Consider the following 17,367-nt stretch of genomic DNA (forward strand, 5'->3'; position numbering starts at 1 on the left):
CGTTTATGGTCACCTGAAAGGTTTTGTGCAATGTCCTATAATTGGATATTAGTCTGAAATGCATTGAAAAGTAAAAGTATCAGCATAGACAACTAATGGAACCTATGGATGCCACGTCCTGCAGATTCAAGAGGAATGGGACCATCCAGCCTGTTATCAGCGCTCAGATCTCTGATGGTATGGGGTTCTATTAGTGCCTATGGCATGAGCAGCTTACACTCACCGGCCACTTTATTAGGTACACCTGTCCAACTGCTCGTTAACACGTAATTTCTAATCAGCCAATCACATGGTGGCAACTCAGTGCATTTAGGCATGTAGACATGGTCAAGACAATCTCCTGCAGTTCAAACCGAGCATCAGTATGGGGAAGAAAGGTGATCTGAGTGCCTTTGAACGTGGCATGGTTGTTGGTGCCAGAAGGGCTGGTCTGAGTATTTCAGAAACTGCTGATCTACTGGGATTTTCACGCACAACCATCTCTAGGGTTTACAGAGAATGGTCCGAAAAAGAAAAAACATCCAGTGAGCGGCAGTTCTGTGGGCGGAAATGCGTTGTTGATGCCAGAGGTCAGAGGAGAATGGCCAGACTGGTTCGAGCTGATAGAAAGGCAACAGTGACTCAAATAGCCACCCGTTACAACCAAGGTAGCCAGAAGAGCATCTCTGAACGCACAGTATGTCGAACTTTGAGGCAGATGGGCTACAGCAGCAGAAGACCACACCGGGTGCCACTCCTTTCAGCTAAGAACAGGAAACTGAGGCTACAATTTGCACAAGCTCATCGAAATTGGACAATTGAAGATTGGAAAAACGTTGCCTGGTCTGATGAGTCTCGATTTCTGCTGCGACATTTGGATGGTAGGGTCAGAATTTGGCATCAACAACATGAAAGCATGGATCCATCCTGCCTTGTATCAACGGTTCAGGCTGGTGGTGGTGGTGTCATGGTGTGGGGAATATTTTCTTGGCACTCTTTGGGCCCCTTGGCACCAATTGAGCATCGTTGCAACGCCAAAGCCTACCTGAGTATTGTTGCTGACCATGTCCATCCCTTTATGACCACAATGTACCCAACATCTGATGGCTACTTTCAGCAGGATAATGCGCCATGTCATAAAGCTGGAATCATCTCAGACTGGTTTCTTGAACATGACAATGAGTTCACTGTACTCCAATGGCCTCCACAGTCACCAGATCTCAATCCAATAGAGCATCTTTGGGATGTGGTGGAACGGGAGATTCGCATCATGGATGTGCAGCCGACAAATCTGCGGCAACTGTGTGATGCCATCATGTCACTATGGACCAAAATCTCTGAGGAATGCTTCCAGCACCTTGTTGAATCTATGCCATGAAGAATTGAGGCAGTTCTGAAGGCAAAAGGGGGTCCAACCCGTTACTAGCATGGTGTACCTAATAAAGTGGCCGGTGAGTGTATATATCTTCAGACTAAAAAAAATGTGCACATGAGGTGTAAGGGTCCTTTGATTGTTTGTTGTTTGACATTGGTAGATATGGTCCCAACTTTTTTGACATGTGTTGCTGCTATCAATTTCTACATTTTACACAACTCTTCAGTTTTTCTGGTTTTGGGGTTGTGTGTAGAGTACCTAAGTTTTTGACAAGTTTTTTTCCAGGGCTGACGTGACAGCCGAGAGCCTATTGAAGGCTCCCAGGCTTGTCTGGCATTAGTTTGTATGACAGGCTGCTTTATGTAGCCTGTCATACAAATGGTGATTTTTTGCAATGCATTGTATTAAGCCTCGTTCACATCTGCGTCAGTAATTCGTTCGGGGAGTCCGCATGGGAACCCCCTGAACGGACTACTGTGCATTTGCAAGTGGTGTGCAGTAAAAGCACACGGACCCCCTAGACCAGCGATGGCGAACCTATGGAACGGGTGCCAAAGGTGGCACTCAGAACCTTCTCTTTGGGTACCCATCCATGGAACAGATTATACTGTATAGGGGCCACCGTGGAGCAAATTGTACTGTGTGGGGGCTACTGTGCAGCAGATTATACTGTGTGGGGGCCACAGTGCAGCAGATTATACTGTGTGGGGGTCACCGTGCAGCAGATTATACTGTGGGGGCCACTGAGGAGAAGATTATACTGTGTGGAGGTCACTGTGAAGCAGATTGGACTGTGTGGGGGTCACAGTGGAGCAGAAAGCTCTATAAAGCCCCATTCGTATGACCATATTTTGCTGGTCTGTAATTGTGCGCAATTCTGGATCGGCACATTATTACGGTTAAATTGCCGTGTTGGCACTTTGTTATAAATTAGTGGGTTTTGGGTTGAAGTTTGAGTACTCCGTCTCTAAAAGGTTCGCCATCACTGCCATAGACTTTAATGGGATCCATGTGCTTGCCGCAAGATCTCTGCAGGAAACATGCAGAGAGGAAAGTTCTTCACAATCTGCTTTCCTATCTGCATGATTTGTGCAGGCAGCGCGGCAAGCACATGGATCTCATTGTAGTCTATGGGGTCGGTGTGCTTTCACTGCACATGCGGACTCCCCTGAACAGATTACCAGCGCAGATGTGAACCAAGGGTTAGTGATCAGGCCCCCTTGGGGGTTCAAGACCCTTAGGCAGTCTAATAAATGCAATATTAAAAAAAAAGTAAAAATTCCCTAAAATACACATAAAATTCCATGAAACACATACACATTAGGCATCCCTGTGTCTGAAAACACCTGGTCTACAAACCTATAAAACTATTTTTCCCATACGGTGAACACTATAATAGGCAAAAAAAAGTACTGAACCACTGTTTTTTTGTTGTTCTTTGATAAAAATTGGAATAAAAAGTGATCAAAGCAATTAACATTCCCCAAAATGGTATAAATAAAAAGTAGACTTGACCTCACAAAAAATAAAGACCTATGCAACCCCATACACGAAAATATTAAAAAGTCATGGGTGACTGAATATGGTGACGCCTGGAAAACATTTTTTTTTGCAAAGTTTTAGATTTTTTGCTAAGGGGTTAACATGTAAATAAAAGTCAATAAATTTGGTACTGAAACAGAATACAGGTGACGTGTCATTTTGGCTGCAGATAGAGCGCCATAAAAACAAAGTCCGTAAGAAAGTCGCAGAAATGCACTTTTTCACATATTCCACATGTTTGTTTATCTGGTGTAGCTTCCTACCTAGCTTCCACGCTACCTGCATCTCATTTCCCCTTACCCCTCGTTGACATCTGCGTTTGGTAATCCGTTCTGGAAGTCCACATGAGGACCCCCCGAACTGACTACCAAACACAATTGCAAGCGCTGTGCAGTAAAAGCAAACGGATACCCATAGACTATAATGGGAACCGTGTGCTTGCTGTGCGCTGCCCGCACTGAACATTCAAAGAGGAAATTAGATTGTGAAGTACTTTCCTGTCCGCATGTTCTGTGTGGACATCTAGCGGCAAAAACACTGACCACATTATAGTCGATGGGGATCCGTGTGTTTTTACTGCACAGCGCTTGCAATTGCGTTTGGTATTCCGTTTGGGGGGTCCACATGCAGACTCCCCCGAACTAAATACCAACACAGATGTGAACCAACCCTTACTCTCTCTCTACTAATCCTGCCCACTACTTTGCAGTTCCAGTATATTTAAAGGGATTGTCCAGTTTCAGAATATCATTAACAAATATTATTTGTATAGTGAAAAGTCATATAATTTTCCAATGCACTTTCTCGTAATGTCTACTTAAAATCCCGTAAAAGTGAGAGCTCTTTTGTTACTTGACATGTCATTATACAGTAAATTGTGGGTGTGCCTCCTTCAGATGTGCTTCTTCCTGTGTATAGGACATGAGTATAAAAATTCTGTTTGGGGCTGGATAAGTATAGACCCTTGTAGGTTGGAGGGAAGTAATCTGTCATAGTGTAAAACACAAGCTAAATAAAATGTGGCTCTTGTTGCAGTGAATTTGCCATGTCATTCTACATATAAATTTTTATGCAAGCAACTCACCATGATGATGCTATACTTCCAAAGACCATATAAGTTGATAATCCATAAAAAGTTAATGCATTCATGTCAAAGGTTCTTGCTGACTCATGCTGAGATTGTTTACAAGAACACAATGAGAATTGTTTCTTTGTCATTCCTGTATGTTTAAAGGACTTGTCCATTTTCAGATTAACATTAATAGAGATGAGCGAGTAGTATTCGATCCAATACTCGTATCGGTTGCATACCACGCAGGAAAAATCCATTGAATTCAATGCAAAAACCTCCTCGTGCTCCTCATCCTGCAACTTCCGGAACTTGGAGAATCCAAGGTGTCGAACTTTGGTTTCCATGGAAACCGGAACAACATTCCCGTTTTTTCCCATAGACTATAATAGGATTCGATATTCGAACGAATACTACTCGCTCATCTCTAAACATTAACAAATGTTATTATTGTATAGTGAAAAGTCATACAATCTTCCAATATACTTTCAGTATTAATTCCTCAGAGTTTTCTAGTTTTGTTGTCATTCATTCTGTTTACTCCCAGTGGATAAAAATCAGTCCATGGTCATGTGATATACAGTCCATAGTCATGTGATATACAGTCCATAGTCATGTGATATACAGTCCATAGTCATGTGATGGACACACAGGTGCATAAAAAAGAGCCGTGACCCTATGTGTCCATCAGTTGGCCATGAACTGATTTTTATCCACTGGGAGTAAGCAGCATAGATTACAGCAAGCAGAGATCTAGATAACTGTGAGGAATTGATACAGAAAGTATATTGGAAAATTGTACAACTTTTTATTATGCAAATAATTATTGTCTCTTAATATTGGTCTGAAAATGGACAACCTGTTTAACCACTTCAGTACCAATTTGTGGTCTGGGACCAGACACATTTGAGTTGTTTTTTTTTGTATGTGCAGTTTTGAGGTTTTGCAGTTTGAGTTTTGCAGTTTTTCTATGTGTAGTTTTGATCACGTGTATTTGTATGGGGCATTTTATTATCGCCACACATATACAGTTCTATACATCATCACATTGTTGGACCATCCTTGTATTTATTGAAAGTGGTTGTGTTATCATCCTTGGCCTATCATATATTTATATGCATGGTGAACTTATAGCATGACCTGAATTAGACCGCTCTGTTTGTCATCTTTGAGGACATCTAACATGGTTGCAGGGTAATGCCATTACCTTCTGGCATCAGTCGGTGGTTGCCAAAGTCTTGTTATAGCTTTTACAGTACATCAGCTCCTTTAGCATTTGGTGATTTCTCCATACCTCCATATACTTATACATCTTTTGGATTTGTTGATCTGTTGGATCTATGAGTCTAAGGTTACCTAGATGCTAGCCCTGTCTATGTGGTCACATTTGTGGGTGTGACCAATCGCCACTGTGGAGGTATTGAATGGGCGGACTTGTGGGTTAGAACCTTCATGGTGCTGTCTATCTGAGTACCATAGCCCACCATCAGGGCCCTGGGGACTGCAGTTTTCACTGCAAACTTTGCTTTATTGTGGGGTGTCTTTCTGAATCTGAGATGCCTCTGATTAATTATTGGTAGGGGAGTCTGTACATTGGGGGTTATTTTTTTTTTTTACTTTTTTTAAAATTTAGATTGTGAGCCCCACATAGAGCTCACAATGTACATTTTTCCCTATCAGTATGTCTTTTTTTTTTTTTTTGGAATATGGGATGGAAATCCATGCAAACACGGGGAGAACATACAAACTCCTTGCAGATGGTTTTATGCCCTTGGCGGGATTTGAACACCAGGACTCCAGTGCTGCAAGGCTGCAGTGCTAACCACTGAGCCACCGTGTGGCCCCCCATTGGGGGTTATTCTGTCCACCAGATTGTTACCAGTGTTTGCCTGTTCTGGTATGGACAGGGAGAGATCTTCATAATTCTCTCCTTTTACTCCACAGTTAATAACAATCTAATCCTCCTGATATGCCTTCACATAGTGGTTCTAGGCGAACCGTGTTGAGGATCTTGGAGAATAGGGGAGCTGGTTTATTATACCCCTATTCATCTGTGGTTAGTAGGGAGTAATCTCTACCTACCCCTTTCCATTGTGTGTGAAATTTTAGTGACTGTGGTTGAGAGGGAGTGATATCCATCTATACTCTACTTTATGTTTGAATATCTTGTGACCTAACAGTCACAGATCCTAGCGATAAAAGCCCATGCATTCGATAATAGAATTTTATTTATATTTGTACACTGAGTACTATCACCAGTGTCATTGTGAATTGTGACATCTATAACTTGGGAGTCTTTTTATCCATTTATTTAGTAAAAGTTATGTTATAAATAAGTGTTTGCTTCCTGCATGGCGATATTTTGATTTCGGTAACTACGTCCCTCAGTGATTTGATTGCTTATTTTACATGGGTAACTACAGCTGAAGTTTCTTTGAAAGTTGCCATTATATAGGCCCATCCATATGGAGACCAGCTCAGGCTATCAGGCTAGGTTCACACCAGTGCTCGGTCTCTGTTCGGGGATTCTGTCCCCAAATCCCTAAAAGCAGGACTTTTCTCTCCACACTTGTCTGCATTTTTCTATGGGGTCTGTGGGTAACTGCGTTTATAGTGGATTAGGTTTCTGTTTCTCAGGCCACCAAGAGGACCCGAGCTACAGAAAGCAGAACGTTAATGTGAACCTTAGAATCAGTCCTGAGGTAAATATCCTCTTTTACGCCGGGGCCCCATGGGCCAGAAACACTGTGATTTGCCCGTGGCAGGAACTAAGCAGTTACTTTACAGTAACTGCAAAGTGGATGGGATTCATACGAATCCATGCCCATTTTGTGGTAGCGCGGACATGCTGCGATGTCCAAAACTGGCGCGGTTTTGTAAATTGCAGCATGTCAATTATATCTACAGAAACACCAGCGACTTCCCCATAGATATAATGGTAACAGAAAGTCTGCGGAGGAAAACTCTGCAAACTTTCTGTTTAAAGCGCTGCAGGAAGAATCCGCGATGCGTTCCCGCCACGGTTTTTCTTGCAGCGCTTTATAGCTTCGATTTGTCCCGTGGGCCCTTAGCCTTATTGACTGTAGAGGAAAAACTTAAAATGACATTCTGACGAGATCAATGAGACTGTCTGGAATTTTATAGCCAAAAATCTGCAGATCTTGTTTTCAAGAAGGGTGTCAGATAAGTATCTGCAGGGTAACTAAACCTTCAAACAACTTTTGATATTCTGGTTGTAACAAAGAGCATAGTGACTTTAAACGTGGCACTGTTATAGGACGCCAGCTTTGTCACAATTCACTTTGTAAAATTTCTGATCAGCTATGTGGCCTGGTTAATTTGAACTGAAAGCAACTACAAGTATTAGAAGCTCAACCACAAATAGACCACACTAAGGCCACATGAACACAACACTAAAAAAATAGCTGTGAAAATGGATTAAATATCAGGGGTTTTTTACAGCCATTTTCCATTCATGGGGCATCTGTTTACATAGATCCCTCATACACTTGAGTCTATTGACAGATCCATAAACAGAGACAAAAGTAGGAAATGTACTAATTTTGGAAATTCTGTTAACAGGCTGTGTGTGATTGTGTGATAGATAGATAGATAGATAGATAGATAGATAGATAGATAGACTATGTATTAATGTAAATTTATCAACCCAATTTATAAATTTATCAGGTTATTTAAGCCGCATGATGAAAAGCACAAAATTTCTTGCATAAAAAGGCAAAATATATATATATATATATATATATATATATATATATGCCCCACAATACTATTAAACACTACCCAACTTGTCCTTGAAAAGAACAAGCCCTCATATAGGTATATTGACGGAAAAATAATGTTACAACTCTTGGTATGTGGTGAAAGAATGTAAAAACTGGCTTGGTCATTATAGCCGAAAACAGGCAGCAAACTAAAGGGTTAAAACACACAGTGCTCTCGGTAAAACTTTTTAAAAAAAAAACAGTTCAGCATCTGAAAGCATCATTATTTATACTGTAATAAGTGTATTAATTAAGGTTATAGAAGCAGGTTACATATAGTAATATTGTGTAAAGCCATCTTACCTATCATTCAATCCCTCTACAGCAGAATGTCCCCGTTTCTCAAGACTTCCACTACATACGAATGACTATTTATTATGACTTAACCTGTGGGCTGGTCTAGTAGCAGACACAGAATGCTTTCACAAATTGTCTTAGGTTACCTGTAAACATGACACAATGGCAATTATATTGTGATTGTACATACGAATTTGGGAAACAGTTACTATATGTATGCTGATGCAGCTTGTGCTTGCCCATGGTTTAATGATGGAGAATGAAATACAGTATACTACCAGTCTATGGTATCGGCATGAAGGTTGCCTTCCATTCCATAGGCCTGATTTAGACTATGCGCACATCTGCTTTTAGCTGTGAGCAGAGCCCGATGTTTATTATCTTTATTTTAAAGCCATTTATCTCACGTCTGTAGCATTTCATCCATTTGGTAAGGTCAAGTGCCAACCCAAATGCAGTGTATGGAGTTTATATTTCTAAATGATGAAGGTATTTTATTTAATTTTCAATTTATGTGCCTTATCTGTTTCAGTCAGATTCACATATGTCCAGGCACCATTTTGCAAATCTTATTCATGTCTGTTAAGACTTTTCCTACCTTTTGCTTATGTAATACTGCATGTACCAGATTTTTTATAATTTTTATCAATAATAACTGATTTTCAAGTATAAAATATAGTAATCTAAATTGGGCACGCACAGGGTGCTGACATAGGTTGTACCTGGCTACTGGCTTGCACCGCTCATAGTACTTTCCTGTCTGGAGCAATAGAAAGTCCAGGTGCAGAGTAGCAATAAGTGGCCACATGCATTCACCAAGGCAGGTTTCACCCGTAGTTGCCAATGTGCCACAAAGTACAGGTGCTTTCTTTTATGACAAACACATGTGGCATCACCCATAGGCCAGAAATGCCATGATTCGGCCGCGGCGGAAACACCACGGGAAAAAATCGTGGTGTTATACAGTAACAGCAAAGTGGATGGGATTCATGCGAATTCCATGCTCACTTTGCGATAAAGACCGCAGCAGCTTTGGAAATCATAGCATGTTAATTATATCTATGGAAACGCTGGCGGCTTTCCTGTAGATATAATGGTAACAGAAAGTCCGCAGAGTAAAACTCTGTGAACTTTCTGTTCAAAGCACTATGGGAAGAACCGCAATGTGTTCCTGCTGCGGTTGTTCCCGCAGCGCTTTAGCGCAGTGTTTCTATCCCGTGGGGCATTAGCCTTAGTTCATACTTTCATTAATGTGGTCCATGAATCTTTATTTGTTTTTTTATTATGTACATTGTAAGCCCCACAATGTACATTTTTTTCCCTATCAGTATGTCTTTTAGGAATATGGGATGGAAATCCACGTAAACACGGGAGAACATACAAACTCTTTGCAGATGTTTTTTTGCCTTTGGTGGGATTTGAACACCAGGACCCCAGTGCTGCAAGGCTGCAGTGCTAACCACTGAGCCACCATGTGGTCCATGAATCTTCCCATATTTTTTGATATCAAGAATAGTGGTTGCTAATTTTTCAGCAACAACATAGTAGTAAATTGTGCAGCAGTGGATGAGAGATTGGACGTACAGTAATAACTGGCAGACCTTTATTTTGTGATGGGTAAACAGTTCATAGGCTACAGTTAGAATGGAGGTGTTTTGCATGTGTTGTTATATAAAATATTGTGAAAAATTAAGTTTTGGTACAAGTTGTTTTTTTCTTCTACACTATGAATACGCTTATTTTAGCAGCACAGGTGTGTTTATATATAAAACGTATCCAAAGAGCGATGTTTTCTCAGCAGCAGACAGCAGTGGACCTATTGCCATACCGCATTATTAGTAGCTTATCGGAAATAATGTAATAATAACACAATGTGAGAATATCATGTGTTAGATGTTTACTTCATTATAGGGACATCTAAGGTGATTCTGCAAGTCCCAATAAATTCTATTAGTCTTTTATGTATATCTGGATTATGTTTTATTGGGTCAGTGAAGTTCAGTGAACTCAGTCTTTGTAGATAGTATGAGTTAATGTTTGATGAAACCCGCCACATAGTGAGTTCATTTTTTATAGAAATCATGAATGACAAAAAGAGTGTTTCGTATAGAAATTGGTGGCAAATTAAATAAGTTTGATGGTCTTTATTAGCAGCAATGTTGTAAAACGTTTCTATGTGTTGGTTGCAATTTTACTTCCTGGTTCAGACCATGGCCCCACATGGGGTAAACGCTGCAGTTTGCCTGTGGTGGAAACGCAGTGGAATAAAACATGGCATTTTACAGTCACAGCAAAGTGGATAGGATTCTAGCGAATCTCATCCCCACTTTGCGGTAAAAAAAGCAATTCAATTATTGTCAATTATGCCTGTTTAAAGCAGTTTGCCTATAGGTGTAATTGAAGCAGAAAGCCCGCTAAAGGAAACCACTGCTCGACTTTCTGTTCAAAGCACTGTGGGAAGAACCACGATGCATCGCCGCAGCTTTTCCCACAGCGCTTTTTTGTTGTGGGATGTCACGTGAAGAATTATCCTAAAACTGTTATCAGTAACTAGTTTGACTGATACCCCTGTGTCCTTTGTCTTTCTTTTAATCCTAATGCTTACCTTAAAGTGTAACTGAACTTTTAATTATTTCTTTTATCGTAAATCCATAGTGTAGGTGAAGACAAAAAAACTTTTTGTAATATACTTTATTCAAGAAAATGGCTTGTTTATAAACTATCTTGCCTCCTTTTGGTACTGATCAAATCTGTACAATAGAAGTCTATGGGAAAGGAAGTTGGAGGAAGAGAAGAGTTCCTTAAATCTGAGAGACATCTGCACTAAAGAGAGCCAGTTTACTAGCTAGTAGAGATGAGTGAGTAGTATTCGATCGAGTAGGTATTCGATCAAATACTACAATATTCGAAATACTCGTACTCGATCAAGTACCATGCGGTAAACGCAGTAAAAATTAGATTCCCCTCCCACCTTTCCTAGCGCTTTTTTTACACCAATAACTATGCAGGGGAGGTGGGACAGAAAGCAGGACAACGTAAGCATTGGAAAAAAAAATGTATACAGTCATTGGCTGGCTAAATCAGCAGTAATAATAATAATACTGGGACTTGGGCGTGTTAGGTGCCCCCAGGCATGCTTCCCCTCCTGTCCCAGTTGCATTCCAGAGGTGTCGGCATCATTTCCTGAGGTGTCATTATGGACTTGGTGACTACAATTTGTCAAATTTTGGTTTCCCTGAAATGAACATGTTTTTCCCATAGACTATAATGGGATTCGATATTCGAACGAATAGTCGAATATTGAGGCCTTCCCTTGACAGAAGTGACTCAGTACTGCAGATGGCCTCCTCTCTCACGCGTGCTCACTAACGCTATGTTCTCACCTGCACTTGGGTTTCCGTTCTTCAGGTCTGCTTGGGAAACCAAAAACCAGAAACTTAATCTGCCTAAAAATTAGGTACTCGTGGAAACCTGTGGAGCCCATAGGCTATAATGGGGTCTACCTAGTTTCTGCCTGAAAAATGCAGAGAGAAAAGTCCTCCTTGCAGGACTTTTCTCTCCACATTTTTCAAGCAGAATGAGGGACAGAAATCCAGAATGTAAACCAAGCGCTGGTGTGAATCTAGCCTGATAAGAACAGAGGCACTTTTTATTAGTATACTAGCTGGTACCCGCGACTTTGTCTGCGGTGATTGTAGAAGTGGGTATATACAGGCGCGGGTAAGGTTTTCGTAGTGTGTATAAGGTAAGGGATATGAAATGTAACTTTGTATCTTGTTTTTGCTGTAATTCAGAGAATACGTGAGACTTTTGTGTTGAAGTTAATTTGTATTTGAGCTGCTATATATACGGTGTTGTGAGAAACTTTACATAGTGACTTTGGGACAGAAGTATTTGAAGTTAACCCTTTCCCGCCGATGGCATTTGTTGATTTTCGTTTTTGACTCCCCTCCTTCTAAACCCCATAACTTTTTTATTTCTCCGCTCCCAGAGCCATATGAGGTCTTAATTTTTGCAGGACAAATTTTTCTTCATGATGCCACCATTAATTATTCTGTATAATGTACTGGGAAGCAGGGAAAAAATTCAGAATGGGGTGGATTTGAAGAAAAAATGCATTTCTGCGACTTTATTACGGGCTTTGGTTTTACGGCGTTCACTGTGCAAGCAAAATGACATGTCCCCTGTATTCTGTGTTTCGTTACGATTCCGGGGATACCAAATTTATATGGTTTTATTTACATTTTGACCCCTTAAAAAAAATCCAAAACTGTGTTAAAAAATTATTTTTTGAAAAGTCGGCATATTCCGACAGTCGTAACTTTTTTATACGTGCGTGTACGGGGATGTATAGGGCGTCTTTTTTAGCGGGGTCGGGTGTACTTTTTGGTTCTACCATTTTCGGGAAATGTTATTGCTTTGATCACTGTTTATTCAAATTTTTATCAGAATCAAAACAGTGAAAAAATGGCGGTTTGGCACTTTTGACCATTTTTCCCGCTACGGCGTTTACCGAACAGGAAAAATATTTGTATAGCTTTGTAGAGCGGGCGATTTCGGACGTCGGGATACCTAACATGTATGTGTTTCACAGTTTTTAACTACTTTTATATGTGTTCTAGGGAAAGGGGGGTGATTTGAATTTTTAGTCCTTTTTATTTTTTTTTAAATATTTTTTTTATTTTTTTTAAACTTTTTTTTTTGCATTTATTAGACTGCCTAGGGGTATTGACATGGGTGGGCGGTGTCGCGGATTGTCAGAGCGGTGGGGGTGGGCAAACATGGCTGCTCCGGAGCGTTAAAGAGAGCCTCCTGGAGTATCGTTAAGGTGAGGGGCAAAGTGGTAAAGTATATGTTTATGTGATTGTGTGGGGTTAGGGGCGAGGCTGTAGAGGGCAATATGAATTTTGTGGCTTGCTATGATCCAAAGTGTGTGAGATTGCAGAGATGGTGGTGTGAGTTTGGGTTTTGTGGGGGTCCTGGCACAAACGTATGTGCGCTATTGTGACGAAAAGTAGCCTATTGTTTAATCGGGTGTATTAACTATGTTTGTGGAAAATTTCAGCCAAATCGGTGGAGCGGTTTTTCCGTGATTGAGGAACAAACATCCGAACATGCAAACATCCAAACACACAAACCCACAAACCCACAAACTCACAAACTTTCACATTTATAATATTATATAATATAATAATAGGATTGCAAAGTTTTGTTTCCTTCACTGTTTCACTTCACTTGATCAAAAACTAAACTACATTTTATTTATGTTAATGCTACATCATTTGAATTCATACTTGTTTGTTGTTTTTATTTGTGTTTGTACGCATTATGCTTCCAGAGATGCGTCATTTGTACACACTTTTGCTTGAAAGAAAATGTTTATGCTTCCCATTTTTTTTACTACGTTTATACTGAAAAGCCCTAATAAACTGTACAAAAATGAAAATTTCTGAGTGTTTCATTGATACAATTCTTGAAATACAGAAAAGACTCCCAGGCTCATCTGCCATTCTTTTGTATGGCAGGCTGTTTTGTGCAGCCTGTCATACCTAGAACACATATAAAAGTACTTAAATACTGTGAACAACATTCATTTTAGGAATCCCTGTGTTTGAAAACACCTGGTCTACAACCTTATAAAATCAACTCTTCTGATAAAAATTTGAATAAAAAGTGACCAAAGCAATAGGCATTCCCCAAAATGTTATAACAAACAAGTACTCCTGGCACTGCAAAAAAAAAAAAAAATGCCCTATGCATCCCTGTATATGGAAATATAAAAAATTTATGGGTGTCAAAATATGATGACTTTACGAAAAAAAAAAAAATTTGCAAAGGTTTGGATCTTTGTTAAGAGGTAGAGATGAGCGAACAGTGAAATATTCGTTTCGAATAGCCTCTCAATATTCGACTTTGAACAAATATCGAATCCCATTATAGTCTATGGGGAAAAAATGCTCGTTTCAGAGGAAACCACTATTCGACTCAGGAGGGTCACCAAGTCCACTATCACACCTCAGCAAATGATGATAACACCTCTGCAATGCAACTGGGACAGCAGGGGAAACATGCCTGGGGGCATCTAACACTACCAAGTCACAGTTTTACCCCACCATTGCAGCCTATCAACTAGACACTTTCCACACTCAAAAAAACCTCTATGAGGCTAAGGCCCCACGCTGCGGAAACGCAGCTTTTTTTGTTGCAGACTTTGCTGCAGTTTTATGAGCCAAAGCCAGGAGTGGATTGAGGAGAAGGTAGAAATATAAGAACTTTCTGTATATTCCCCGTTGCTATTGTAGCCGTTCTTGACTTTGGCTCAAAAAACCGCAACAAAATCTGCAACAAAAAAAGCTGCATTTCCGCAATGTGGGGCTTCAAACTGAAAGTGGAAAAATACCTGGAAACCTTCTTTCCTCCCCAATCGTATGAACAGAAACCCAAATTTTAAGCTAAAGAAACATTATCACATCACAATCCCTGACTTTTCCCTGCTGCACCTGGGCCCAGGCATGTTTACGTATGTGATAATGGCCAGAACCTGGTAGAAGATCTGGAGCTTGCCAGACTCAAACATGGTCCACACATAGCCCACATTTTCAACTTGTTGGTGCAATGGTTCTTTGAAACCTACACCATTGTGCCTGATATACTAGTGAAAGTGCAGCCATTTTCTTAAGTGAAAAGTAGCCTCTGCTAGGCTGAAAACATTCAGAGCACACTCCTGTCATCTTCGCACCGTTGGCTGACGGAGGAAGACGAGGGGATGAAGTGGCATTTGATGTCATTGTCCCACACGAGGCGTGAGGGGAAGTTCAGTGCATCCCATTGCTTCAGCACGGATGGTGTGAAGGGGAGTGGAAAATGGAGGAAACAGAGAGTGACCCTTCCCATTGGGGGCAGCTAAGTCATGCCAAGTAAAACACTGGCACACATGGCTGACTTCATGTTGGGTTGCTTTTCAAGAGACAAAGGCATAGTTTACATCATGGAGAGCAAACAATACTGGATTTTTGCAATCCTCGACCCCCGGTATATGAAAAAAATTATCGGCCTTCGTTCTGGTAGGGGAGAGGAAAAATCGCATAAATGATTGCCGCAAGCAACTGGTGCAGAATATGATGGATATGTTTCCGTAAACTCTCACTGGCGGGAGAGAGGAGATTTCCTCCAAGAGGCTAACAACTGCCATCCGGTCCACAACCACCAGAGGAACACTCTCCAAGGTCTGGGACACATTAATGCCCCCCCCCCCCCCCCGGCCAAACTACCACCACTGAGGGGCCTAGTGTCATCAGTAGGAAAAAGTATAGGCACATGTTGCGTGAGTACCTGGCCAACCACAGCCCTGTCCTCTCCGATTCCTCTGCGCCTTACACGTATTGGGTGTAGAAGTTGAACCTGTGGCCCTTGGGGTGAGTAGAGGCTAAGGTTTGTGTCAGTTTGGAGAAGGGGTGCAAGTACGCCCCGCAGTTAGCCTTTTTGGTGGCATAGAGTGTACACAATGAACCCCAACTGTCACTTGCAGAGCAAATCTTCTACTTGTAACTGCATGATAGCACCTGCGTGTCTATGCTCTCCTGAGTATGAGACAGATTGGGGCGCCTGCATTTTAAGTTTATGCCCCATTCTTTTGCTTCAGCCCATAAACAGAGATGTTATTTTGTGCCCATTAGTGCTAATTCAGCCGTGCCACCCCCAGGATTAATTCTGTTACCCCCTCTTTTGGAGTTGTCACTTGCCCCAGCAGTGTATACAGTGTCGGGCCCACCATTCAGCTTCAGCCCATAAACAGAGATACTATTTTATATTTAGCTGTATACCACTTTTATTTGGGAGTGGAATACAACAAAAGCTGCATTGACCTATATGACCTGATGGTTTGGCTGTGTATACCACTAAGGTTTTTGTGGAGTATACACCCACGAAATCTGGATTGAACATATATGGCCTGACTGAATTGCTGTGTATCCCACTTAGGTGTTTGGGGGTATACACCGACGAAAAGCTGGATTGAGCGTATATAGCCTGACTGAATTGTTGTGTATCCCACTTAGATGTTTGGGGGTACACCCCGAGGAAAGCTGGATTGAGCGTATATAGCCTGACTGAATTGCTGTATATCCCACTTTGGTGTTTGGGGGTACACACTGTGGAAAGCTAGATTGAGCGCATATAGCCTGACTGAATTGCTGTGTATCCCACTTAGGTGTTTGGGGGTACACCCCGAGGAAAGCTGGATTGAGCGTATATAGCCTGACTGAATTGCTGTATATACCACTTTGGTGTTTGGGGGTACACACTGTGGAAAGCTAGATTGAGCGCATATAGCCTGACTGAATTGCTGTGTATCCCACTTAGGTGTTTGGGGGTACACACCGTGGAAAGCTGGATTGAGCATATGGACCCCTCTCCCTGCATTATAGCTCTGAAAAGAGCTGTTGTTGTTCTTCAGATTTCCTGCCTATCAGAAGCTAATCCGTCTCTAGCCCTCAGAAGATCTCTGTCCCTATCTCTCGAAGCCACAAATGACACGAACATGGCGGCCACTATTCAGGAGGTCACCTGATTTCAACAGCCTATTTCCTATTTTTTTTTTTTCAATGCCTACGTTGTCGTAGTTCCTGTCCCACCTCCCTTGCACAGTTATTGGTGCAAAAAAAGCACCAGGGAAGGTGGGAGGGGATACAAATTTTTATTGTGTTTGCTGCGTGGTATTCGATTCTAATTGCCTGATATTCGATCGAATACCTATTCGATTGAACGCTGTTCGCTCATCTCTATTAAGGGGTTAAAATGCAAATAAATATATAAATAACTATATAAATTTGGTATCTCCGGAATTGTGCCGAAACATGGAATACAGTTGACATGTCTTTTTGGTTGCAGAATGAACGCCATAAAAATAAAGCCCACAATAATGCACTTTCTCTCCAATTTCACCCAATTCCAAATTTTTTTCCAGCTTTCCAGTACGATGTAGAGAATAATAAATACTACCATTATAAAGAATAATTTGAAACCTTAATGTCTACTATGTTTAAATGTGTTCTTCTTACTAACCTTCTATTACTGTCAGCATCTTCTGTGGCTTAGTAATGTGCTGTAATCTATTTCACCACCACTATGGTCTATGCTGAAGGTTGCATTGCTTCCAACATAACGTCTGGCCAAAGTTTGTGTATTTTCTAAGTGTTTGAGTAGTTTTATTTTCAATGTTATAGAAAATATATAATCATAATGACTAGGTTTATATCTGTATTTGTTAAATATAAGTATGTCTGACAAATTTACTGTTCAGGAGTTACATGGTGATAAGGGAA

At 41.0% G+C, this 17,367-nt stretch overlaps 2 protein-coding genes across 3 annotated transcripts in view; one reads left to right on the forward strand and one right to left on the reverse strand.

Moving 5' to 3' along the window:
* IDUA (alpha-L-iduronidase) overlaps positions 1-17,367 on the forward strand; it is an 87,308-nt gene that overhangs the window by 17,607 nt on the left and 52,334 nt on the right. The window lies entirely within an intron of this gene.
* LOC142216466 (sulfate anion transporter 1-like) overlaps positions 1-17,367 on the reverse strand; it is a 31,267-nt gene that overhangs the window by 3,692 nt on the left and 10,208 nt on the right. The window lies entirely within an intron of this gene.

The sequence above is a fragment of the Leptodactylus fuscus genome, chromosome 1, assembly GCF_031893055.1.
Source record: "Leptodactylus fuscus isolate aLepFus1 chromosome 1, aLepFus1.hap2, whole genome shotgun sequence".
Lineage (NCBI taxonomy): Eukaryota > Metazoa > Chordata > Amphibia > Anura > Leptodactylidae > Leptodactylus > Leptodactylus fuscus.